The sequence below is a fragment of the Cetorhinus maximus genome, chromosome 11, assembly GCF_964194155.1.
Source record: "Cetorhinus maximus chromosome 11, sCetMax3.hap1.1, whole genome shotgun sequence".
Taxonomy (NCBI): Eukaryota; Metazoa; Chordata; class Chondrichthyes; order Lamniformes; family Cetorhinidae; genus Cetorhinus; species Cetorhinus maximus.
Window position 1 is genome coordinate 33,108,461 of NC_135889.1, and position 26,389 is coordinate 33,134,849.

The 26,389-nt window shown below is 40.3% G+C and overlaps 1 protein-coding gene across 9 annotated transcripts in view; it reads left to right on the forward strand.

Moving 5' to 3' along the window:
- The window catches only part of LOC144686492 (diacylglycerol kinase beta-like), a 691,325-nt gene that overhangs the window by 218,631 nt on the left and 446,305 nt on the right, over positions 1 to 26,389 (forward strand). The window lies entirely within an intron of this gene.

Consider the following 26,389-nt stretch of genomic DNA (forward strand, 5'->3'; position numbering starts at 1 on the left):
TGGTAATCATATAGTCAATACGGGCAACATAGAGGGAGTAAAAACAGGATATGCTGGAAATACTTATCCGGCCTGGCAGCATCTGTGGAGAGGGAAAAACGGAGTTAATGTTCCATGTAGAAGACTGTTCTTTAGAACCCAAAAACAGCCTGTAAGAAGCTTATATTTCTGTGCTGTAAGCAATGCTTTTTTAATATCCCAGTTTTATTTTTGATTTACTAAAGCAAAATTTTGTTTACAAATATGTACCTCAAGCAGAGCATTGATTTTTAAGTTTGCAGAACTGTCTTCCTTTCGATGCAGACATGAGAGTTTCATGTTAGAGAGGCACGATTCACACAATAGTTATGGGTGATGAAATCTATCTTGATTCATCTGTCCAGAGAAAAATCTTAATGTCATCCAATCCTTAAATTATTCCAGGTTTTTTTTTAATCTCCACCACTCTTATCTGGAAATTTATTCCATATGCGCTTCTTTCCTGTGTAGGAAGTAGAATTTCTACATCACTGTCCTAAATGTACTCTGCTCTAATTTGAACCTGTCTCCTCCTGTTCTGCCCCTGCAGTTTTATTTAAAGTGATAGTCCAGGTAAAATTTTTCAAACCCTGAGCAATATTCTAAACCTCTAAGATTATCTCTCGGATGACTCAATTATAGCCTGAAAGGCCCAAATGTCTTCACTTTTTTTCATAACTGGTGCCTCTGACTCGAAGGGTTAGCCTTGTGGTGGTTCTTTGCACTGCCTCCAGCGCCTGAATGTCTGTTTTTTGATGACCAAAACCGGATGTCGTATTAAAGGTGCTTTCTGACCAGAGCATCATGAAGTTTGATAATTGATCTATATTCTACTGTACTGCTATGTAGAATCCATGTTGTTTGGTGTTTACTGGATAATGATCCTCAAGTTTACCCCTGGTGATCGATTCCATCATTTTACATGGGAGATTGACGGATTTGTAATTATCCATATCTGTCGTGTTCTTTTTTGGGTAGGAGTACTATTTTAGCCTGTTCCAATCTCATGGTACATCCGTAGGGTTCAAAGAACACCACATAACGATTGTCAGTCTCTCCTCTTCCCTCATCTCTTTCAATATCTAGTATAAGTATCATCTGCCCCTGTGGTTTATTTGTTTTGAATAAGCTGCCTGAGATATTTGAAACAAATCCAATGATTTTAATTGGGATATTTTTGGACAGGGAATGTTGCTCATGTCTTCCTTTCTGAAAACTTTGGATTTAGGGTGCGAACTATTTGGTGCTCATTGTCAATTTTAAGGCTGTTTATGTCTTTAATGGATTTCACCTCTTCCTGCTTTTATGCTGTTGTGGCACTGATTTTGTTTAGCTGCTTAGTTTCATGTTATTCTTCAAGTCTCTCTTGCCTCTGTCATCAATTTATTCATGTATTTCTGTTCTTTTAACTCTTTCGCCTGTAAGAATGGTACAAGCCGTTTGTCCTTTTTTTCACGCTTTGTTTGCTGATGCATTTAAGGTCACATTAGATTAATCTGTTGCATTTTAGGGTCATTATCCAGCATGCTAAGCATTGAGGGAGATGTCACTGAAGTTCTCAGGATAACTTTAATCACTGATTCATAGCGGGAATGGCTTCATCTGATACTTAGGGGTGATTTTCAAGAATTGGAGCATTTTCATGCCCCCTCTTTGTTTAAATGGAAATAATCAAATCTTTGCCATTAACTTTGTTTACTGAGGATTATATTATCAGATGGAACTTTTTAAGGAAGTGCCTTCTCCTAAAAGGCAAGAGATACATCATGTTCATGCATACAGTCAGAAGAGGAAAGGAGAGAGAAGTGATGGTCAAGGAGTGAATGAGAGCGAAAGACAACAAGAAGAGGGGAGAGAGAACCAGAAAAGGGAGTAGAAACACAGAAATAATCAAAAAAGGATTATTTGGGAGAATGGAAGGATGGGTGCAATTGAACAGGGAAGAATGAGTGAGCAGATGAATTGCCTCATATGGTCTCACATTTTTCTGTTTCTTTTAAAATTAACTCTCTGAATGTGGGTTTCATTGGCAAAGTGAGCACTTATTACCCACTCCTAGTTGCCCTTGAGAAGCTGGTGGTGATCTGCCTTCTAGTTGAACTGTTGCAGTTCATGTGATGAAAGTGCTTCCATGATATTGTAAGGTAATGAGTTCCAGAAATTTGATCTATCTATAATTAAAGAATTACAATGCATGTCCAAGTCAGAATGGTGTGTGATTTAGCGGTAAACCTGGGGGTAATAGTCCTTTGCACCCCCTGCCCTTGTCGGTAATGGAGGACGTGGGTTTGGGAGGTTCTGTCAAAAAATCCTTGGCGAATTGCTGCAGTGTATCCTAAAGGTAGGACACACTGCAGCCATGGTATACCAGATGGACTGCATTGTTTTTTCTGATCCAATCCCTTCCTACATTCCAGACACATGCCATTAAAAGGCATGAGGGACCCTGTTAGACTGAATCTGGTAGATAGAGGAGACCTTGATTTGATGGTTGCAGATGGCTGTATTCTGAATGAGCAATCTCCCTTTTTCTCCATGCTTGATCAGGGCTATAGAAATCTATAAGGATGTAAATTTATACTGCTTCAGAATCAATGGACAATGCATATTAATGCCATCAGCTCTGGTTAACTTGCCAGAAGGAATGTATTAGTGGTGCAGGAAGCAATTCTTTTATGCCCCGTTTCTTCGTCTCTTGGGTAACTTAGAGAACCAGCCAACTTCATTCTGGAAGGGAAGCCCAAATGTTTCCACAATTTAAATTCAGGGTAGAAATCTAATGCTTAAACCACATAGCAGGTCATATCCCTTGTAATATAAAAAAAACTGTTTTCTTGTTGTCCAGTACCTATGCATTTATTTTTCTGTTAGTATATTGTGGCATTAAATATTTTTTAAAAAACCTTTGTTTGAGATTTAATTGATAGTAACCCGTTGTGTGTGCATAGATTTCTTAACTTGGATGCAAAAGCTTGATTGTATTGTTCAAGTTTGAAACATCAACACGGTAACAAACTTGCATACTGCAAATGTTTAAACATTGGCATGCTTTGGTAGACTTGTCCATTATTTTTGGACAGGTTTCCTAAATAAATATACAGCTATAATTTACTTTTGATTTTCTTTGCTAAAAAGAAATTCCTTGGCAAGAGCAGCATAAACATTGGCAGTTCTGAAATGGTTATTAATTATTGGCAAAAAAAACATTAAAATATTCAATTTATTTTTTATAAAGAAAACCAGAATGTAAAGGGGATGAAACTGGCCTGGTAGCAGTGCAAAACAGGCTTGTAGTGAATAGGCAACTGATTTTTCATTGTGCTTGTTCTTCTTTCCACTAAAGTTCACAGGGTAATAGTTCAAACTCTCTTTTGATACACGTTTTCTAGTCTCACTATCGCTTTTACTTGGTTTGCAATTAAAAATCTTGGCAATATTTTCGAAGTTACTGAAAAATAAAAACTGGCAGAGTGAAAAATGGCTGTCAAAGCATTACCATGCCATTTTGTACTGCTGAAGCTGACAAACTTCACCCCCATAAGGCTCTTATTTGAATTGTAATATTTATTGTTAATTATGGTGAAAAGGTAGGGAAATAAATCAGCCTTAATGGGTGAATTCAGATAAGCAGCAATATTAATTAAGTGGTTATATTTTCTTTCTGTCTTGACATACTTAGGTTTGGGCTTGGTTGTTTTTTCTGTCTGCTAAATGGAAGCATAAGTCTTTGAGGTTAAGGAAATAACATAATTAAATGACTAGTCTGGAAATTTATAATGGTAATAAAAGACAATGTTCCTGCTTTGAGGATTTCAAACACAACTGAACTCCACAAAAGAAAAGATCACTGCAAGAATGTCAAAAGCATGCTAATTGAAAGTTTTTTCTTAAGTTTCAAAATCTTTGAAGAAAATGTTAGAGCAATCATTTAGACAAGTATAAAGCATGACACTTTGTGAGGCCAAAGATGTTTCTGTAGATCAACTAATTTTGCAACTAATTTACTTTAATGTTTCGTAAAAAAAAATTCTTCTTAATGAGAAGTAGCATGTATTACTAGGTTACTAGTCCATCTCCAGTAGCATTCCTCAGAGATTTGTAAAGATTGACTTCTTACATCTGCCTTGCTACTCACTCACACTCTTTTGCTTTACCTCAGTCAGTGTTTCAAAACCAGCATTTGGGTAATGTCTGCTTTGCAAGATCAGGGATACAAGAAGTGTAACTCAAGTTTTGCTGACCAGCACCTCAGTCCAGATTCTAATTTTAAACAGTCTTAAATGCCATTTGAACAAGGGCATTTAGGGATGGGCAATAAATGCTGGCCTAGTCAGCGCCGCCCACATCCCATAAAAAAAAGTAACAAAAAACCACTGAGCAAGCAATGAAGACCCAATTGATTCTTAGAGCAGCAAGTATTGTTTTAATTTATTCTTGGGATAAAAGCAACACTGGCAAGGCGGTATATATTATCCATCTCTGGTTGCTGGAAGTCATTAAGAGTGGGTCCTTAAAGGGAATCAATGAACCATTTGGGTTTTTAACAAACTGACAACCTTTATGGTTCTCTTCTGGTACCATCTCACAATTGACCAGATTTACTGAATTCAGTTTCCATAAGACCATAAGACATAGGAGCAGAAATTAGGCCATTCGGCCCATCGAGTCTGCTCTGCCATTCAATCATGACTGATAAGTTTCTCAACCCCATTCTCCCGCCTTCTCCCCGTAACCTTTGATCCCCTTACCAACCAAGAACCTATCTATCTCGGTCTTAAATACACTCAATGACCTGGCCTCCACAGCCTTCCGTGGCAATGAATTCCATAGATTCACCACTCTCTGGCTAAATAAGTTTCTCCTCATCTCTGTTCTAAAAGGTCTTCCCTTTACTCTGAGGCTGTGCCCTCGGTTCCTAGTCTCTCCTACTAATGGAAACATCTTCCCCACGTTCACTCTATCCAGGCCTTTCAGTATTCTGTAAGTTTCAATCAGATACCCCCTCATCCTTCTAAACTCCATCGAGTATAGACCCAGAGTCCTCAAACGTTCCTCATATGTTAAGCCTTTCATTCCTGGGATCATTCTCGTGAACCTCCTCTGGACCCTCTCCAGGGCCAGCACATCCTTCCTGAGATACGGGGCCCAAAATTGCTCACAATATTCTAAATGTGGTCTGACCAGAGCCTTATAAAGCCTCAGCAGCACATCCCTGCTTTTATATTCTAGTCCTCTCAAAATAAATGCCAACATTGCGTTTGCCTTCCTAACCGACTCAACCTGCAAGTTAACCTTAAGAGAATCCTGGACTAGGACTCCCAAGTCCCTTTGCACTCCAGATTTCTGAATTCTCTCCCCATTTAGAAAATAGTCTATGCCTCTATTCTTCCTATCAAAGTGCATGACCTCACACTTCCCCATGTTGTATTCCATCTGCCACTTCTTTGCCCATTCTCCTAACCTGTCTAAATCCTTCTGCAGCCTCCCCGCCTCCTCAATACTACCTGTCCCTCCACCTATCTTTGTGTCATCTGCAAACTTAGCCAGAATGCCCTCAGTTCCTTCATCTAGATCATTAATGTATAAAGTGAAAAGTTGTGGCCCCAACACTGACCCCTGCGGAACTCTTCTAGTCACCGGCCGCCATCCTGAGAAGGACTCCCTTATCCCCCACTCTCTGCCTCCTGCCAGACAGCCAATCTTCTATCCATGCTAGTACCTTGCCTCTAACACCATGGGCTCTTATCTTACTGAGCAGCCTCCTGTGCGGCACCTTGTCAAAGGCCTTCTGGAAGTCCAAGTAGATAACATCCATTGGCTCTCCTTTGTCTAACCTACTCATTACCTCCTCAAAGAATTCCAACAGATTTGTCAGGCTTGACCTCCCCTTGATGAAACCATGCTGACTTTGCCCTATTTTACCATGCACTTCCACATATTCTGAAATCTCATCCTTAATAATGGACTCTCAAAACTTACCAACGACCGAAGTCAGGCTAATCGGCCTGTAATTTCCCGTCTTTTGCCTCACTCCCTTCTTAAACAGGGGGGTTACATTAGCAATTTTCCAGTCCTCTGGGACCCTCCCTGACTCCAGTGATTCCTGAAAGATCACCACTAACGCCTCCACTATCTCTTCAGCTATCTCCTTCAGAACTCTGGGGTGTAATCCATCTGGTCCAGGTGATTTAATCCACCTTCAGACCTTTCAGTTTTCCTAGCACCTTCTCCTTGGTAATGGCCACCATACTCACCTCTGCCCCCCCGACTCTCTTGAATTTTGCGGATGCTACTCGTGTCTTCCTCCGTGAAGACTGACGCAAAGTACCTATTCAGTTCCTCCGCCATTTCTTTGTTCCCCATTATTACCTCTCCAGCGTAATTTTCCAGTGGCCCAATGTCCACTTTTGCCTCTCTCTTACCCTTTATATATCTAAAAAAAACTCTTGCAATCTTCTTTTATATTACTGGCTAGTTTACCCTCATATTTAATCTTCTCCCTCCTTATTTCTTTATTAGTTGTCCTCTTGGTCTTTGTAGGCTTCCCAATCCCCTGGCTTCCCACTGCTCTTCGCTGCATTGTATGCTTTCTCTTTAGCTTTTATGCTGTCCCTGACTTCCCATGTTAGCCATGGTTGCCTCGTCCTCCCTTTAGTATGCTGCTTCTTCCTAGGGATGAATTTTTGCTGTGCCTCCCAAATTACTCCCAGAAACTCCTGCCATTGCTGTTCCACTGTCTTTCCTGCTAGGCTCATCTCCCAGTCAATTCTGGCCAGCTCCTCCCTCATGCCTCTGTAGTTGCCTTTATTCAACTGTAATATTGTTACATCTGATTCCAGCTTTTTCCCCTCAAATTGCAGGGTAAATTCTATCATATTATGGTCACTTCCTCCTAACGGTTCCTTCACCTTAAGCTCCCTTATCAAATCTGCCTCATTACACATCACTAAATCTAGAATTGCCTGTTCTCTAGTGGGCTCCACCACAAGCTGCTCCAAAAAGCCATCTCGTAGACATTCCACAAATTCCTTTTCTTAGGATCCAGTACCCACCTGATTTTCCCAGTCTACCTACATATTGAAATCCCCCATGATCACTGTAACCTTGCCTTTCTTACATGCCTTTTCTATCTCCTGGTGTATCTTGTGCCCCACATCCTAACTACTGTTCAGAGGCCTGTACATAACTCCCATTATGGTTTTTTTCACCTTTGCGGTTCCTCAACTCTACCCACACAGATTCTACATCATCTGACCCTACGTCGTTTCTTGCTATCGATTTAATTTAATTTCTTACAAACAAAGCAACCCCACCCCCTCTGCCAACCTTCCTATCTTTTCGATAGGATGTATATCCTTGGATATTTAGCTCCCAGTTCTGATCCCCCTGCAGTCATGTCTCCGCGATGCCCACCACATCATACCTGCCAATTTCAATCTGCGCCACAAGCTCATTTACCTTATTTCGTATACTGCGTGCATTCAGATACAACACCTTCAGTCCTGTATTTCCCGTCCCCCTTCTCATTGTCGTCCCTTTATCTAATGTGCTTGAAGTTAGATTCCGAGCCCTTTCCAAACACTCTGTCCTGTTTTGTGTTCTGGAGACTTTAATAGCCTCTCCTGGGCTCTCCTTTTCAGTTTTTTCATAATTTTCCATGAAGTTGAATCCACCCCCCAACACACTAACCTGCTGCTTTGTTTCCCATTAGTCATACTTCTTGGAGTTTTACCCTTCCCTTCCCTTCCCCCCCACTTTCTAGTTTAAAGTCCTGTTGACCACCCTTTTCGCTATAACATTGGTCCCAGATCGGTTCAGGTGGAGACCGTCCCAACGGTACAGATCCCTCCTGTTCCAATACTGATGCCAGTGCCCCATGAAATGGAACCCCCCTTTCCCGCACCACTCCTTTAGCCATGTGTTTACTTCCCTTATTCTCATGTCCCTGTGCCAATTTGCACGTGGCTCGGGTAGTAATCTGGAGATTATAACCCTTGAGGACCTGTTCTTTAAATTAGTTCCTAGTTCCTGATAATCCCCAAACAGGTCCTCTTTCCTAGTCTTACCTATGTTATTTGTCCCGACGAATGCACGTGGACCACAACAACTGGATCCTCCCCCTCCCTCTCCAAAATCCTTTCAAGCCGGTCAGAGATGTCCCTCACCCTGGCACCCGGCAGGCAACATACCATGCGGGACACTCGATCCTGCTTACAAAGGATGCTATCAATTCCCCTAATTATAGAATCCCCTACAACTACCACTTGTCTTTTTGCTCCCCCCTCTTGAATGGCCTCCTGTGCCACGGTGCCGTGGTCAGCTAGCTCATCCTCCCTACAGCTCTGTTCCTCATTCACACAGGGAGCAAGTACCTCTTATCTGTTGGACAAGGTCAAGAGCTGAGGCTCCTCTTTCTGAACACAGGATCCCTCTACCTGCCTCACTTGTAGTCACACCCTGCTGACCCTGACCACTGACCAAATTTGAAGTACTTAATCTATCGGGTGTGACCGCCTCCTGAAACAAAGCGTCCAGGTAACTCTCCCCCTCCCGGATGTGCCGCAGCGTCTGGAGCTCGGGCTCCAATTCTGAGCCGGATTTCCTCCAGCAACCAGCACTTGCTGCAGATATGGTCACTGCGGCTTGCAATGGGATCTGCCAGCTCCCACATCATACAGCTACAGCACATCACCCGCCCAGCCATCTCTACTTAGTTAATTAATTTATTAATTAGCTTTACAGTGTTTTTTTTTCAAATTTGGTGCAGATTTCCTACTAACCAATCAGGTCACAGCTTTCCTGTGACATCACTTTTTCAGTTTTTCCCACCTACCCTAGTGCGATTTGAACTCTCAACCTCTGGGTTGCTGGTCCAGTAGCATATCATTAGGCTGCCATATCCATAAAAGATCTTCCAACTCAAAAGCTTGGAAAAGGCAGAGGACCAACTGACACTTCAAATGGTTTCTTGATTAAAATTCAGAGGTTTGTGAGGGTAAGAAACAAAGATTGTGTAACATATATTGTTTAACTATTTCGTAGTAAAGAAAATGTTCACAAGATGTGGGTTCTGTGTAAATATATGGGAATAACTTCTCACAGGGTTAATCACTTCTCATGGAGTTAATCACTTCCCTACTGCCATAACCCTGAATGCATTTATATTTAATGTTGAAGTAGATAGTTTGGGAAGGCAAATAATCAAAAGTGTGCTTCTATTGTCAATGGTTAGTTATAAGGCCATGCGATTTCTGTGATAAAGCGGATTTATATATTATTGTGATATTTCAAGTACCAAATGTCATTGAGCTAGAAATATAATTCCTTTATTGAAACATAACAGTTATTAAAGACGTAACGCTTAATGCAGTTTATTTTTATCTTTATCCCTTCCAATGGGATTTTCAAAATGCTGGATAAAATTTCCAGGAAACAAGATAGCTAATTCACATGTTTTCAGATTAAAATAATGTTGGCAAAATTAATACCTTCCATTTTAGCATCCTGTGGTATGCCATAATTGTGGTATTAAACAGAATATTTGGTAGTAATCTGTTGAACATAGAATGCTACAAGCCTTGGCTGCATAGCTTATTTCATACCTCATTATTCCTACATTATTCAGTTCCCATCATTCATGAATACATTCTGTTTACAACAATTTGTCATTGAACACCATCTGTATGATGTATAATATCTAGTTCACACAGCTTGGTCCAATCTTGCATTAGATTTTGCTGTTATAGTTATTGTGCTGTACTGGCTGCATTTTATCATCAAGATTATATTCACTAAAATGGTAGTAATTGCATTCTCCTCAAACATGTTGAACCACTGTGCATGTACCGGTGAATATGCGAGGACAGCACTACCTGCTAGAATTTTAGAGGCAATCAGTTGGCCAGTGTAGGACGACTTGTCTTTCAGAAAACACGTTACTTAACTTAAGGTTCTTTTGACCTGCGAATTACAAGAGGACAAATTGATGACTCACTCAAAAGGTTGTTGTGTTCAGTGTTAGCTTATTTATACCCACGATTACAGATTTACATGGGCATAGATTTGAAAGGATTACTGGAAAATTAAAGCAGAAAATTATTACAGAATTGACAGGTTAAGAAAAAAAGAAGAGAAGAGATAACTTAAAAAGGAACATACAGCTGCTTTGTTACTTTGCTTCCAGCAAGTGAATGCTTTGCTGATATTTAGGAGCAGAATGCTTAAGTATGGTACTTCAAGCAAGTAAGTGCTTTGTCAATATCTAGCTCAATACTGCTATTAACCCTGGTCATATAACCCAAAAGTGGCTGGTTCCTGTGGTTATAGACTCCCAATAATCAGTCAGGCTGTTTCATTGAGATTGCAATACTGTGACTGGAGTGCTGGTCTCTCACCTCTTCGGTAAAGATCTCCGATGTGCTCAACCTTTTACTCCCTTTTTCAGGGAGTGGGGTTAGTTCAATATGTACTGCCATACTGTCCTGTGAAGTTTCTTTTAAAAGTATAATACCCAATTATATTATCTGACTGTGGTAATTATGATTTTCTTTAGTGTGTAATACACCTTAAAGAATAATGCTTGTTAAGGAAGATCACATAATCTTTAGTACCCCATAGGAGAGTAGCATGGGCTACCTCTGTAGTTAGTAGTGTAGAGATAGAGTTTGAAGTGAAAGCATACGTGTAATTGCTGCTGAGTACCTTTGTAAATAAACTAAGAGTTTCTACCTAAGAAGTGTCTGCTGATCAACTCTGTCAATAGTACCAACCTTGGCCACCTCTCGTAACAAACTGGCGACGAGGATCCACAGGATCCAACACTTAATCTTTTGTTTAAACCATGATTTGTATCTACCTAAAAAACTGTCCATCTTTTTTGCGCTTTCTCCAGTAATTTTCCTTTATGTGAAGCCCCTTACTGTCAATTTTCCAGGAAAAGATGTTTGTATTTGCTGGAACATTGTGCTTCACCTTATCTTAACTCAAGGCCTAGTCTTCATAAACTAAAGCATTAGTGTCTCAGGCTGATCTGTATTATCACTGTTGTTACCAGTGCGTATGGCCCATTTGTTTTAAGTCTCTCAACATGTTTAATTTTAAAAGACTAACAAACTAGCATCGCTTCATCAGCATTTTCCCAAGGCATGCTGGTTGAATATCAAACTTAAAATTAAGTCAAAAGGTCTTTTTTGTCCTATACCGGTATGTATGACCCATTTTGGAAACTTTCGGGTGACACAATAAAGTTTGCCTGGAAGGTAAAGACTTACAAATGTGAAGTCTCATTCCTTGGAATTGTTATACATTTTAAAAGATCAAACTCTGATCTATTCTGTCAGATGGACAGAAAAGATTCCATGGCGCTATTCGGAAGAAGAGCCAGGGGAGTTATCCCAGGTGTATTGTCAAATTTTTAGTTCTCATTCTAAATGACTAAAACAGGTTATCTGGTCATTATCACATTGCTCTTTGTAGGAGTTTCTTGTACACAAACTAGCTGCTGCATTTCCTACATTACAACAGTGGCTACACTTGAAAAGTACTTGACTGGCTGTTAAGTGTTTTGGAATGTCATGTGGCCGTGAAAGAAGCCGCAGAAATGCAACTCATTCTTTTTCTGTTCACAATTTGACTGGGATTTTCCAACGCTGTCGTGGTGGGACCTGCAGCGGGCGACGCAGCGGCTCAGCCAAAAGTCCATTGACTTTCGGCGGGATCAGATGATCACAGCGGCAGGCGGGGCCGGAAAATCCCACCCTTAGATTCTTTTACTGATTACTCTATTCTCCCCACTGATATACAACGTACTCATTGCACAGTGTGTCTAAAAGCCACAGAACATCGGCTTCTTTGCTTTGCTATCTAAATATGTGCATCAAGAATTTTCTTTTTTAAAGTCCGGTAAAGGTCTATTTATTACATAACAATCAAACTTGTTAATTTCAAGGAAGTGAAATAGTTAAAACTTGTTTTTAAAATCTATTGGCCGGATTTTACTGAAGGAATAACAATGTGAATGATGCACGGTGTTTTTAATGCACAAATGACTCAGCAATTTGTGGTGTGAAAGAGATGCCTTGTGAATTGCGAATCATCAAAAGTTGCTGTTTTATTTGCGCTGCTCCAGTGTTAGCTTTATGAAAACAACATTTCGTGCTTAACCTCCCTGTGATTTTCATGAAATTGCTGCATCTGCACATTACTTTACCATTAAACTTGCCACAGCCTGGTACTTTACAGAATAACTACCCTTTTAGTGACGGGATAGTTGTTAATGACTGCCAATAAACCTTGCCTAGAAGGTAAAGACTTACAAACTTGAAGTCTCATTCCTTCAGTTTGTGAATTGTTACAGATTTTAATAAATCAATTTTCTTCTTTTCTTCAATTCTATTCTGTCTCTGACCCAATCATTCTTTCCCTCTCTTTATTTATTTCGGAATCTGATTTGATATGGAATTTACCCACTCTAATTTACCCTTCTTCTTAGTCCTTCCTCTGTTTATCTCTCGATCCTTAAATCTCATTGGTTACAGCTACACTGCTTGTTCACCAAGGCCCCAGATTCTTGTTGCCCTCGCTGCATTGTTATCAACATACACCTCCAGCAACTTTTTGGGCAGAAATTTTGAAAAACTAAACACGTGAATAGGTCTGACTAACAGGGGGCACTTGCAAGGTGCCCTAATGCTGCCCTGTTATCTTTTGAGCTTCTTTGTGTTTTGTCTTGTAGCTGAAATTTGTTGCTAAATAATCGGACTTCCAGGCTGCATGAGCAAAAATTTCTCCCAATTAAATATTGGGAAGGCTGAAGACATTCGGTTACCGGTCTAAGCTCTCTAGCAACCAAATCCATTCTTCCCTCGGCAATAGTCTGAGACTGCCTGTTAATAACCATGCGTCATGGTTCCGCCAGGATCACTCAGCTCCTGACCTCATTACAGCCTTCGTTCAAACATGTGTGAAAGAGCTGAACACCAGGATGAGGTGAGAGTGACTGCCCTTGATATCAAGGAGCCCTTCCAAAATCTGTGTCGATGGGAATCATGGGGAAAGCTCTCCACTGGTTGTAGTCATACCTAGCACAAAGGGAGATGGCTGTGGTTATTGGAGGTCAATCATCTCAATTCCAGGACATCACTGCAGGAGTTCTTCAGGGTAGTGTCCTCGGCCCAACCATCTTCAGCTGCTTCATCAGTAACCTTCCTTCCATCATAAGGTCAGAAGTGGGGATGTTCACTGATGATTGTACAATGTTCAGCACCACATGACACTCCTCAGAGATTGAAACAGTCCATGTCCAAATGCAGCAAGACCTGGACAATATCCAGGCTTGGGCTGGCAAGTGGCAAGTAACATTCATGCCTGGCAATGACCATCTCCAACAAGAGAGAATCTAACTATCACCACTTGACATTAAATGGCATCACCATCGCCGAATCCCCCCAACTATCAACATCCTTGGGGTTACCACTGACCAGAAACTGAACTGGGCTAGCCATATAAATACTGTGGTCACAAGAGGAGGTCAGAGGCTAGGAATCCTGCAGTGGGTACCTCACTCCTGACTCCCCAGTGCCCGTCCACCATCTATAAGGCACAAGTCAGGAGTGTGAAGGAATGCTCACCACCTGCCTGAATGAGTGCAACTCCCACAACACACAAGAAGCTTGACACCATCCAGGACAAAGCAGTCTGCTTTATTGGCACCCATTCCACAAACATTCGCTCCCACCACCACCATGGCAGCAGTGTGTACCATTTACAGGATGCACTGCAGGAACTCACCAAGGCTTCTTCGACAGCACCTTCCAAACTCATGACTGCTACTATCTAGAAGGGCAAGGATACATGGGAACACCATCACTTGGATATTCCCCTCCAAACCACACACCATCCTGACTTGGAAATATATCGCCGTTCCTTCACTGTCGCTGGGTCAAAATCCAGGAGCTCCCTCCCTAACAGCACTGTGGGTGTACCTACACCACATGGACTGCAGCAGTTCAAGAAGGCAGCTCACCACCACCACCTCAAGGGCAATTAGGGATGAACAACAAATTTGGCCTCGCCAGTGACGCCCACATCCCATGAATGAATAAAAAAAAACTTGTCATTTTTGACCCTGACTTGAGCTTCTGTCCTCATATCTGCACCATCACTATGTCTGCCTACTTCCACCTCTATAACATCATCTGACTTCACTTTGTTTCAGCTCATCCACTAATGAAATCCTCATTCATCCCTTTGTTACCTCTAGACCTGACACTTCCAAAGCACTCCCGGAAGACATTGCATATTCTACCTTCCATTAGCATGAGATCATCCAAACTCTGCTGACCAGGTGTTAACTCGCCCCCAAGACCCTTTCACCTATCACCTCTATGCTCACTGATCTACATTGGCTCCTGGTCAAGCAACATCTTCATTTAAAAATTCTTATCTCTCCATGGCCTTGCCCTTTCCTATCTGAATTTCCTGCAGCCCCACAATCCTCTGAGATACTTGTGCTGCTCTCAAACTGGCCTCTTCATCTTTGATTTTAATTACTCCACCATTGGTGGCTGCGCCTTCAGCTGCCTGGGCCCTAAGCTCTGGCACTTAGTAGGGAATTCGGTACAAGTGGGATCTCTGGTAAGTATTTCTTAAGCTCTAACTAGAATCTGACTTAAACTTTAAAAATGCAAAAGGAACTGCAAGCTAGTTAAGAATACCTAGTTAACAGAAACTGCCTGCCAGCAACAGTTAACTATCTATCAATGGAAAGCCTGGATAAGTGTTCATGACTCTAGCAGGAAGCTGACTTAGTTGTAACTTGGGTGTGAGTCAAATACTGTCTGTATAAGTAAATGGTGTTTGATATTGTATACAGGGAGCTAGGAATAGTGTTTTGTGAACAGTATTAAATTGGGAATTTGGCACAAATGGGAATTCAGTGCAGAGGAGGAAGGTGGTGTTGCTTTTTATTCTTTTTACGACCAATAGCTAATTGTTTTCTCTTTGCTTCCAATCTAGGAGACTGTAGCTTTCTATTGCTTTGGCTAACTAGTTACTAATTTAATAAAGTAATCAAATAAATAAGCTTAAGACAGGCATGGCAGGGCAGGCATTGTGATACAGTTGCAACATGTGGGAGTTTCTGGAATGCATTGCAATCTTGGACAACCATATCTGCATTAAGTGTCCACAGCTTTGCAACTTTGGCTCAGGCTTACTGAGCTGCAGTCTGAATTGCGGACATTAGACATTGCAGGGCTTACAGAGCATCAGGGACGGGGAGTGTCAGCTGGACACTTTGTTCTGGGAGGCAGTCACACCCCTTAGGTTAAGTAGAACTTTACAGTTGGTCAGTGATCAGGGACATTAGAGTGTGACTGCGAGTCAGGCAGGTATGGGGATCCAGTATATAGTGATAATGGGGGCCTCAACCCTTGACTTTCACCAACAGGTATGAGAACCTGAATGGATGAGAACATGGTACTGCAAGATGAATGAGCAAACTGACCATAACACCATGGTGCAGGATGCCACTCGGGTACGGAACGTGGAATGAAAAGGAATATGATAGTGTTAGAAGACAGTATTGTCAGTGGGCTAAATAGTGTTCTCTGCAGCCATGACCAGGAGTTCCAAAGCTTCATATATTAGCATGGATAGAGAATTGGCTAACTCACAGGAAACAGAGCCAGGATAAATGGGTCATTTTCAGGTTGGCAAACTGTAAATAGTGGAGTGCCGCAGGGATCAGTGCTGGGGTCTCAACTATGTACAATCCATATTAATGGCTTGGAAGAAGAGACCAACTGCACCACAATTTGCTGATGATACAAAGATAGGTAGGAAAGCAAGTTGTGAGGAGGACACAAAGTGCAAAGGGATATAGATAAATTCAGTGAGTGGGCAAAAATTTGGCAGATGGAGTATAATGTAGGAAAATATGAGGTTGTCCACGTTGGCAGGAAGAATAGAAAAGTAGAATATTATTTAAATGGAGGGAGACTGCAGAATGCTGCAGTGCAGAGGTTCTGGGTGTCCTTGTGCATGAATCACAAAAAGTTAGTATGCAGGTGCAGCAAGTGATTAGGAAGGCAAACCGAATGCAAGGGGTATAGAGTAGCCTTTTCAGGTAGCACTCTAATTCCCTTTTTAATGCTTCAATTGATTCTGCCTCCACCACACTCTCAGGCAGTGCATTCCAAATTCTAATCACTCGCTGCATAAAAAAGGTTTTCCTCCTATCACTTTTTTGCTTCTTTTACTAGTTACTTTAAATCTGTGCCCCCTCATTCTCGATCCTTTCAAGAGTGGGAACAGTTTCTCCCTGTCTACTGTGTCCAGAACCCTCATGATTTTGAATACCTCTATCAAATCTCCTCTCGGCCTTTTTTTCTGTAAGGAAAACAGTCCTAACTTCTCCAATCTATCTTCATAACTGATGTTCCTCATCCCTGGATCCATTCTCATGTATCTTTTCTGCACTATCTCCAATCCCTTCACATCCTTCCTAAAGTGCAGTGCCCAGAACTGGATGCAATACTCTAGCTGAGGCTGAACTAGTGACTTATACAAGTTCAGCATAACCTCCTTGCTCTTGTACTCTATGCCCCTGTTAATAAAGCTCAGGATACTGTATGCTTTATTAACTGCTCTCTCAATCTGTCCTGTCACCTTCAATGATTTATACACATGTTCGCCAGGTCCCTCCGCTCTTGCACCCCCTTTAGAATTGTATCCTATTTTATATTGTGTCTCAATGTTTTTACTACCAATCTGAATCACTTCACATTTCTCCACTTTGAATTTCATCTGCCAGCAGTCCACCCATTCCACCAACTTGTCGAGGTCCTTATGAAGTTCTACACTGTCCTCTTCACAGTTCACAATACTCTCAAGTTTTGTATCATCCACAAATTTTGAAATTGTGCCCTGTACACCAAAGTCTAAGTCATTAACATATATCAGGCAAAGCAAGGGTCCCAACCTTCCTCCAGCATGAAAAACATTAACCACTACTCTTTGTTTCCCATTGCTCAGCTAATCCTGTATCCATGTTGCTATTGTCCCTTTTATTTCAATGAACTATAACTTTGTTCACAAGTCTGTTATGCAGCACTGTGACATTCGCTTTTTGGAAGTCCATGTACACTACATCAACAGCGTTGCCCTCATCTGTTACCTCTTCAAAAAAACTCCAGCAAATTAGTTAAATATGATTTTTGCTTAAGAAATCCATGATGGCTTTCCTTAATAAACTTGAATTTGTCCATGTAACTATTAATTTTGTACCAAATTATTGTTTCTAGAAGTTTCCCCACCACTAGATTAAACTGACAGACCTGTAGTTGCTGGGCTTATTTCTGCAACCTTTTTTGAACAAAGGTGTAATGTTTGCAATTCTCCAGTCCTCCAGAATTGCCACTGAGTCTAAGGAAGACTGAAAAATTATGGCCAGTGCCTCCGCAATTTCCACACTCAGTTCCTTCAGTATCCTTGGATGCATCTCATCAGGTCCCAATACCTTATCAAATTTAAGTACAGATAATCTATCCAAGGCCACCTCCTTTTCAATTTTAAACCCATCTCGTGTCTGAATTACCTCATCTTTTACCATGGCCTGGGTAGCATCATCTTCCTTCGTAAAGACAGATGCAAAGTATTCATTTAGCACCTCAGCTATGCCCTCTGTCTCCATGTGTAAACATTTTTTTGGTCCTTAATTGGCCCCACTCTTCCTTTTACCATCCTTTTACTATTTATACTCCAATAGAAGACTTTGGGATTCCATTTTATGTTAGCTGCCAGTCTCTTTTCATACACCCTCTTTGCTTCTCTTATTTGCTTCTTCACCGCTCCTCTGAACCTTCTATGTTCCGCTCGGTTTTCAATTGTATTTTCTACCTGACATCTGTCATGGGCAAACTTTTTCTTCTTTGTCTTAATTTCTGTCTCCTTTGTCAGCCAGGGAACTCTGGATTTGTTTGCCCTAGCTTCCCTTTTGAGGGAATATACCTTGGCTGTGCCCAAATTATCCCCCCTTTCATTGATCAGCTGCAGTTTTTCCTGCAATCTTTGACTCTAGTTTATTCAGCCCAGATCCGTTCTTAGCCCATTGAAGTTGGCTTTCCCCCAGTTAATTTTTCTTACTCTGGACTGTTCTTTCTCCTTTTCCATTGTCATCTTAATCCTTACGGTACAACGATCACTAATCCTTAAATGTTCTCCTACTAACACTTGATCTATTTGCCCCACCTCATTTCCAAGAACCAGGTCTAGCAGTGCCGCCTTTTTATTGGACTGGAAACATACTGAAGAGAATTTTCCTGAATGCACTCTAGGAACCCTTTCTTCTCTATGTCCTTTACACCACTATTTTCCCAGTCGATATTTGGATAGTAAAAATAATAAAATATAAATAATAGAATACTGTAGTAATTTAGGTAAAGACAAGCAGAGTGGACAGGTAGGGACAGAGAGTTTAAAGTAATAGTGCATCAGCGCATAAGGTCCATGCAAATAATAGTAGTTAAAAAAAGTAAAATTAAAGGCACTTTATCTGAATGTGCAAAGCATTTGCAATACCATAGATGAACTAGTGGCACAAATAGAGATAAATGGTTTAGATCTAATCACCAATACAAAGACATGGTTACAGGGTGACCAAAGTTGGGAAATAAATATCCTAGGGTACACAACACTTCAGAAAGACAGAATGGAAAAGGAAGAGGAGTATCCCTGATAGTAAAGGATTACATAAGGGCAGTAGTGAGAATGAATCTTGGCTCAGAAGATCAAGAAGTAGCATCAGTTAGGGTAGAGACTAGGAATGACTAGCGTCAGAAAATGCTGGTGGGAGTAATTTGCATGCTCCCAAGCAGTACTTATACCATTAAACAGAGCATTAAGCAAAAAATAATTGGAACTTGTAACAAAAGCAATGTAATAATTGTGGGAGCCTTTAATCTTCATACAGACTGGACCAGTCAAATTGGCAAAGGTGATCTCAAAGATGAGTTTGTAACCTGCTTTCATGAAAGTTTCCTGGAGCAGTACGATATGGAACCAGCTAGGGGTAAAGCTATTTTAAATCTAGTATTGTCCAATGAGGCAGAATTAATTTGTAATCTCGTAGTAAAAGCTCCACTTGGGAAAAGCGATCATTGTACAATTGAATTCCATATTAAGTTTGAATGTGACATACTCCAGTCCCAAACATGAATCTTAAACTGAAAGCCAATTACACAGGTATGAGGGGAGAACTGGTTAAGGTTAATTAGGTAAATAGACTAAAAGGCATGGTCATAAATAAACAGTGGGAAATTAAATTAAAGAAGTAATTCAAAATTTTCAACAAAAATACATTCCATTAAAGAAACAAAAATTTAGCAAGAATGATCCATCCGTGGCTTACTAAAGTCATTAGGGATAGTATTAGATGAAAAGAAAAGGCTTATAATGTTGCAAAGAATAGTAGTGAACCTGAGGGTTGGATGTGTTTGAAAAACCATGTTTTTGTGTTATGACACAGCAGTTGGTAAAGCTGAGTTATTTAAAATCCCAGAGGGAAACCTTAACCAACTGTCATAACCTATATTTTTAAATGGTATGTTTGAGAGTTCAGGAATCAGACCTCCAGTCCTTGAGAGGTTTTTATATCAAATTACATGAAACATTTATTAATTTACACAAGTTAAACATATACACATGGCTACAAATTACTACTATCATAACTTTTAACAAATTCCCAAACTAATCTTCGCTAAGGCAACAGCAACCCAAAGGCAGACACCAGGCAAAGCATTTTTACCTTACAGATTCAATATGAGGTTCCTTTCACTTTGGTTCCTTTGCAGACACACTGGTAGGCTTACAGGCTTTGACCTTACATTGCCTCTGCCCAGCACACACACAACTGCTGTCTGTTATAACCAGCATATCTCATTGAATGTAAATTCTCATTGTATCACCAGCCCCTTTGGACTCCACCTCTTCCAACAGTAAAACCCCTTTCATAGTACCAATTTTATTAGTAATATAAACATTGCTTGGTCTCTGCTAGTTAGGTGCCAGATTTCACTCCCCTTCTTGAAGGCTCTATTTGACAAAATGCAAATGCACTCTACCTCTCTTGATCTCAAAACTAGTACACATCAAAGCACCCAGACTAGCTGGCTTTAATCCAGTTAAGACACACCCACAGACTAAACCTCTATTTTTAAAAAAAGAATCTCCAACATTATGTACATTAATAGCTTCATGACAATCTGAGAGTGAGAGAAAGGGAGACAGGAGCCTGTGTTGGGGGGATGCGCAAGAAGGAGAGTGTGTGTGTCTGCCTTACCCCACCCCAGTCTCAGGTTTCTCCCTCTCCCTCATCCCCACACCCCAACATATACTCACACCCATTCACACAGTGAGTGTGGGTGGGTGGGTGGATGAGTGAGTGAGCACCCTGAGACTGGGAGTGAACCAAACACAGACATCTGACCCTCTTACACTCGAATGGTCATTTTTTTTATTAATTACTCTTCTTACAATGATCAAATTATTGTTTTGACATTGCTTTGTTTTTGCTCAGCAAGTTGTTTCTTCTTACCTCAACTTTATTTTGAAATTCAGTTTAATGTTGTGCCAAACCTCATCTTGTCGGTCCCTTAAGTGAGGAAAAAAATGGACATGTGGTCCCCTCGAGTGAAAAGGCTGACAAAGACATGGGCGAGAATTTCAGCACCAGATAGACTGAAGTTAGAGGCAGAAAATGTTATAGAGATGTAGTAGGGGTTGTTTGTTACTGTGAGGATATAAGGTGGAAGCTCAGCTCTGAATCGGAGAGGATGCCAAGATTGCAATCAGTTTGGGTCAGACAGTTGGCAATCCTTGTGCCATTTTCGGCCTCATACTGAGTTTCTGACTCCATTCAGAAGTGAGCATGGTGAATGCAAAGGATTAAAATGACCTTGTGATTCATCCATGTGTACGACAGAAGAGGGAATAGGTCTGTCAAAACCCTAACTACAGCATGAAGACTGCAATTATTTAGTTGCAGTGGTATTCAAGGCTGATTTTTGTGATCATCTCCGGTTTTATTTATTTGTGAATACAGAACTAATTTTGTTTGAACTGAATATAAGTTAGTGTCCTGCTCAAAGCAGACTTTTCCACAGATTGGTGGTGAGGTCAATTTTAGTGCCCCTGCTGTCAGCCTGGCTGTGATTATCTAACTGATCAATAATTTTATAAAATTGTTGCATGTTTCCAATAGCCCACTTAAAGTTGATATCATTATTAATTCCCCAGGGCTATTCTGATGGAAGGGTGAAAACAGATGTTAAATAGGAGCTGTGCTAATAAATCACGTCTGTTTGAAAGTCTCGTTTTAGCACAAAATTTTGGTTGTGATTGCTAATTACCACAATTTGAATTTTCCTGGGTGTGCTAAAACCAACTCCTGCAGGTTTAGCAGACAAGCACTGATGGACACAATTTTCTAGGAGCAGTATGCATGGACTGCATGCACCAACTTCCGCTGAAGGCATGAAATGTACTGACTGAAGCACAGCAACACAGTTCAGGATGGCTCAGGTACAGAGTGAGAGGGTGCACAGGTTGTTGGCTGTTTCACTGGAGGTATTGGTGGAGGAGGTCCAGAGGAGGAGGGGCATTTTATAACCACAGCAGAGAAGGAGTCCACCTCGCCCTCCTGTTCCTCTCTTCTGCAACAGCTGATTTGCTCTGCCTGGCCTTTTCGTCCTCCCATTTTTCTTGCAAAGCAAGACCCCTAACAAGATTCCAATGACTAAGCACTGCCTTTCCCCTAGTGACTCCTGTAAAGTGTCCAATAATGTAGAGTAGCACAGCATTTACTCTTTTTAGGGGAAGCCTTGCTTGATTTCAGGAATAGATATTGATATTATGTTGATGAAGTCTTGCGGAAAATCTTGCAAAATGTTTCAAAAGTTCTCTTTAAACCTCCAGCAGCAAGTGAACGGTAAATTTTGTGAGAAAGCTGACATACTTTATGTGGCACTCAATCCTCTGCAATGACTACTTATTCCCAATCAGCTGGTCACTTAAGAAATGGTGTTAGTGCTAACTAATAAAATGCCATGCAGCCTCCTTAATGAATGCTTTAGGCATTAATGATCCTCCAGGTGGTCATTCCTAATGTGCACTTCAACTTCTTTACCAAGATAGCATCTTGCGTTAAGCACAAGCTAAACTGTTTTAGCTTAAGACTCCCGTCTTGGCCACTTTGGAGGCTCTTCCATGCCTAATGTGTCCAGGGAAAATCACCATCTCTGTCTCTCCGCTTAGTTTAAAGAAGCCAGATAGCACAGATTGTGTTTTTAACAGTAACTCCAAAGGCAGTTGAGTGAAAATATCAATTGGCACTGCATGAAGTATTTTTGATGGAAAACTGAACCATGGATCTGCAACTCTCTTGGGGAAACAAAAATCATCTTTAGTCTTGCTAGATTGAGACTTGTTAATTTTTTGCCTCTGCCACTGAAGGTGGGTAAAGGTAATTTTTTTGCTCCTGTTTGTTAATTCATTTTTGAGATATATTGTTTACAAACAAATAGATTTCAATGAAACTTGGTACACAGGGAATAAAAACAGAAAATGCTGGTAAAACTCAACAGGTCTGACAGCATCTGTGGAGAGAGAAACAGAGTTAATGTTTTGAGTCCGTATGACTCTTAAAAGTTACAAAGTCATACGGACTTGACATTAACTCTGTTCCTCTCTCCACAGATGCTGCCAGACCTGCTGAGTTTTTGCAGCATTTTCAGCTTTTATTTCATATTTCCAGCATCTGCAGTATTTTGCTTTTACACAGACAGGGTATGGCCCGAGGAAGAATTAATTGTTTTTGGCGAAGATACAGATCCCGATCTTAGAATTTTTTAAAGGTTCCATTAACATTAGGAAATGGGATGAATGGACTTCTTTTTAGAATGTTGTGGGTTGTTTTAATTAGAATGTTGTTGATTGTTTTAGAACGTTGTGATTGTTGTGATTGTATCAGCTGTTGTGGTGGAATTTGTCACAACTTTCAAAAGGTAAGCAGAGTTTTCAGAACAGGTTGTTGGATGTGGATTGGTCTGAAAACACCTCAGTGAGATGGAAGTTCTTAATAAAAATTTTCTTTTTACAGCTTTGTAGTTACAGATCATCACCAGCAGGGAAAGGCCTCAAGGAAGAGCTGTGTAGTTGTGATAACATTGAGTTAACATAGTAAGCAGAGGAATACACTTTTCTGTACACTTCTCATTTGTTCACTGTTGTTTTCTGATAGCACACAATAGAGCAAAATTGTTTTGTTTGCTTGGAACAGTCCTGAATAGCGCAAAGCATTATATTCAGCAATGTAGATATTCACGTTGCTGGATAAATATGTTCCAGGTATTATTGTTTTAACAACTGTTTTTTTCCTTTGTTGAAGATTCAAAAAAGATACTGGAGTCTATTTGGTCTTCACTAGTAGCACATAATTTTAGAAAAGAAAATCGAATATGTGTAAAACGGGCCATCGACTCGTTGTGAGTGTGTTCATATTTTTCAAAATTCACAATTATTTAAATTTATCAATATTGCCCAGTCTGCAGTGATTACATTGTGGATGAATATTGATCCCCATTGTTAGATTCTGCAATTCTCAGCTGGTCTTAATCTGCAGGGATGTTATTAAGAGTTCACTGCCAACAGCCTGGTCTATCCCTGGAATTGCTTGCTTGCCAAAAGTGACTGGTGAGCTGGCATGGGAGGTAGATTTAATCTTTGTTAGTACCAAAGTACAACTCAGAAAGGTCTGCAGAAAGGGATGTTGCAGTTTTAATTAGGACCTGCAAACATTCATCTCCTCACCAGGTTTGCCTTCCATAAACATCTTAATTAAATCTCAGCATGCTTGCTGAAGTCATAGGTGTGTTACTGAAGTGCCATTGCATCCGGACATAAGGAAGCATGGGAGGCTTTGCTGAATCACAACATCCCATCTGCCCAACTGTCAAGGTCACAGTACAGATATACAAGGTGGTCTTGGACGTCCACTAAAAGTGACTTTTCTTGTCTTCATCTTTTAGTTAAGTTTGAAAGCACCTGCTGAATATCAGTCATCTCCTTAGTCAATTCAGGCAGAAGTGAATGATAAGGGAATCTAATTATCTCAATGGGGGAGGAGGGATGAAAGAGTCCCTGTGAGAAAACATGGATTATCTCCTTATCATAAGTGCAATAAATGACAATTGCAGGGGCAGTCTATTTACCGGAGTAAGAGGACCAAAATCTTTTCTAAAGTATTTTGAAATAATTTCTAAGCTTTTATGATCAGCTACAATCTGTGATTAAAGGGTCTCCACCTCAAGTTAAAGAAACTTTGGAGATTAATGGTAATGTTTCCAGATATGTCCTTAAATTAAACAATGTGAATGGTGCTTTAGGAGTCTCCAAATGCCGTGAAACCTTTCAATGTCATAACTTAGAGAATATAGTGCAGGTCATTTTACAAACTTGCACATCCAGAATTTATTATCAATACAGCATTTCAATTTTAGTGTGATCTGGGCAATCAGTTGTCTCGTGTTTTATGGAACTCAACACTCATGCACGGTTATGGGTAAATTCAGTACTAGTAATAGCAACGTGGTTATGAATTTCAGGAGAAATGACAAATGCAAGTAGAAATTAAAAATGTTTCCCCCTATTTTTATAAGCAAGCTATATTTATTAAAAATAGAAGGAAAATGGAATTTGTATATTTTAACACAAGATTATTAAATGAGGGAAGTTTGTATGCAGTAGTCAAACTATATAGAAAATGACAAAATATGGCAAGATAGACAGTATAAATGTATCCATTAAAAGTAAAACATGCTACTTAGTAGGAAGGTGTTAATGCATCTATTTCAGCTTTGCACGTAATCTAAATTTCCCATGTGCAATTAGTTTTGATATAATTAAATGTTGTTTTAAATTGTTATATTATGCCAACAAGAAGTATTGTTGATATTTTGATGATTCATTGGCTAAATGCTTTTGGCAGCATGTTAATAAGTATTACGGTTCAGAAAGAAACCAGGTTTGATTCTGGACTTTTAATAAATTAAAATGTACTTGATTAACTATTTTTGAACAGCTTACAGGCTGTGAACTAAAAGCGCCTTCATGCACCATGAAGCTTTTATCCCACTTTAAGCACTGCTTTGTTCACCTCAGCCAGAGCCTCAACATTCTTGAGGTTAGGGAGATAATCAGCTAGGGTTCTAGCAAAGTGCCCACTGATCCCTGCATGAATGCCAGCTAAAGACAAGATTATGCTCAACTGTGATGTCCCCCAAGATGAATTGGCATTGCAGGAAGAATAGGGAGTTAACTTGTTACTTGGAAGGTGCAAATCTAGGTGGGGCAGAGAAACAAAGGGATATTGGAGTACAAATGCATCAATCACTAAAATTTGTGCCACAGGTTAGCAAAGCCATAAGCAAACCTAGCACTAAAAGTAAGGAAGTTATACTAAACTTATATCGAATCCTGGTTAGACCACGCTCAGTACTGCGTGCAGTTCAAGTCGCCATATTATAAAAAGAATATAGAGGCTCTAGAGAGGGTGCAGAAAAGATCTACTAGGATGATACCAGAAATATGTGGGTATACATATCAGGAAAGAATTGATAGGCTGGGTCTTTTCTCCCTTGAAAAAAGAAGGCTGAGGAGTGACCCAATAGAGGCCTTTAAAACTACAAAAGGTTTGATAGAGTGGATACAGAGAGAATATTTCCTCTTGTGGGGAGGAGCATAACTACAGACCATCAATATAAGATAATCACCAAGAAATCTAGTAGGAAATTCAGGAGAAATTTTCTCATCCCAAGGGTGGTTAGAATGTGGAACTTGCTACCACAGGGAGTGGTTGAAGCAAATAGTATCGCATTTATGGGGAAACTGAACAAGCATATGAGGGAGAAAGGAATAGATTGTTGCAATGGTAGATTTAGATGAGAAAAGATGGGAGGAGGCTCGAGGGCAGCACAAACGCTGGCATGGAATGGTTGGGCCAAATGTCCTGCTTCTGTGCCGTACATCCTATGTAGTCCTATGTAACTCTCATTACCCAAGCTCACATCTGAAAATTGGCCACTTGAATGAAGTACAGGCAGGAAGTGCTGATGCATATTGATACTAACAGGTATAACAGACCTTAGTTCAGAAGGGGAGAAAATTGGTAGAAGAGATAATATTTATTGTGGAGAATAAGAGGAAAAAACTTGTGCATATATATAGCATCTTTTACAACCTCAGGACATCCCAAAGCATTTTCCAGTCAATGGAGTACTTTTTAAATTGAAGTCACTGTTGTAAGGTGGAAAATTGT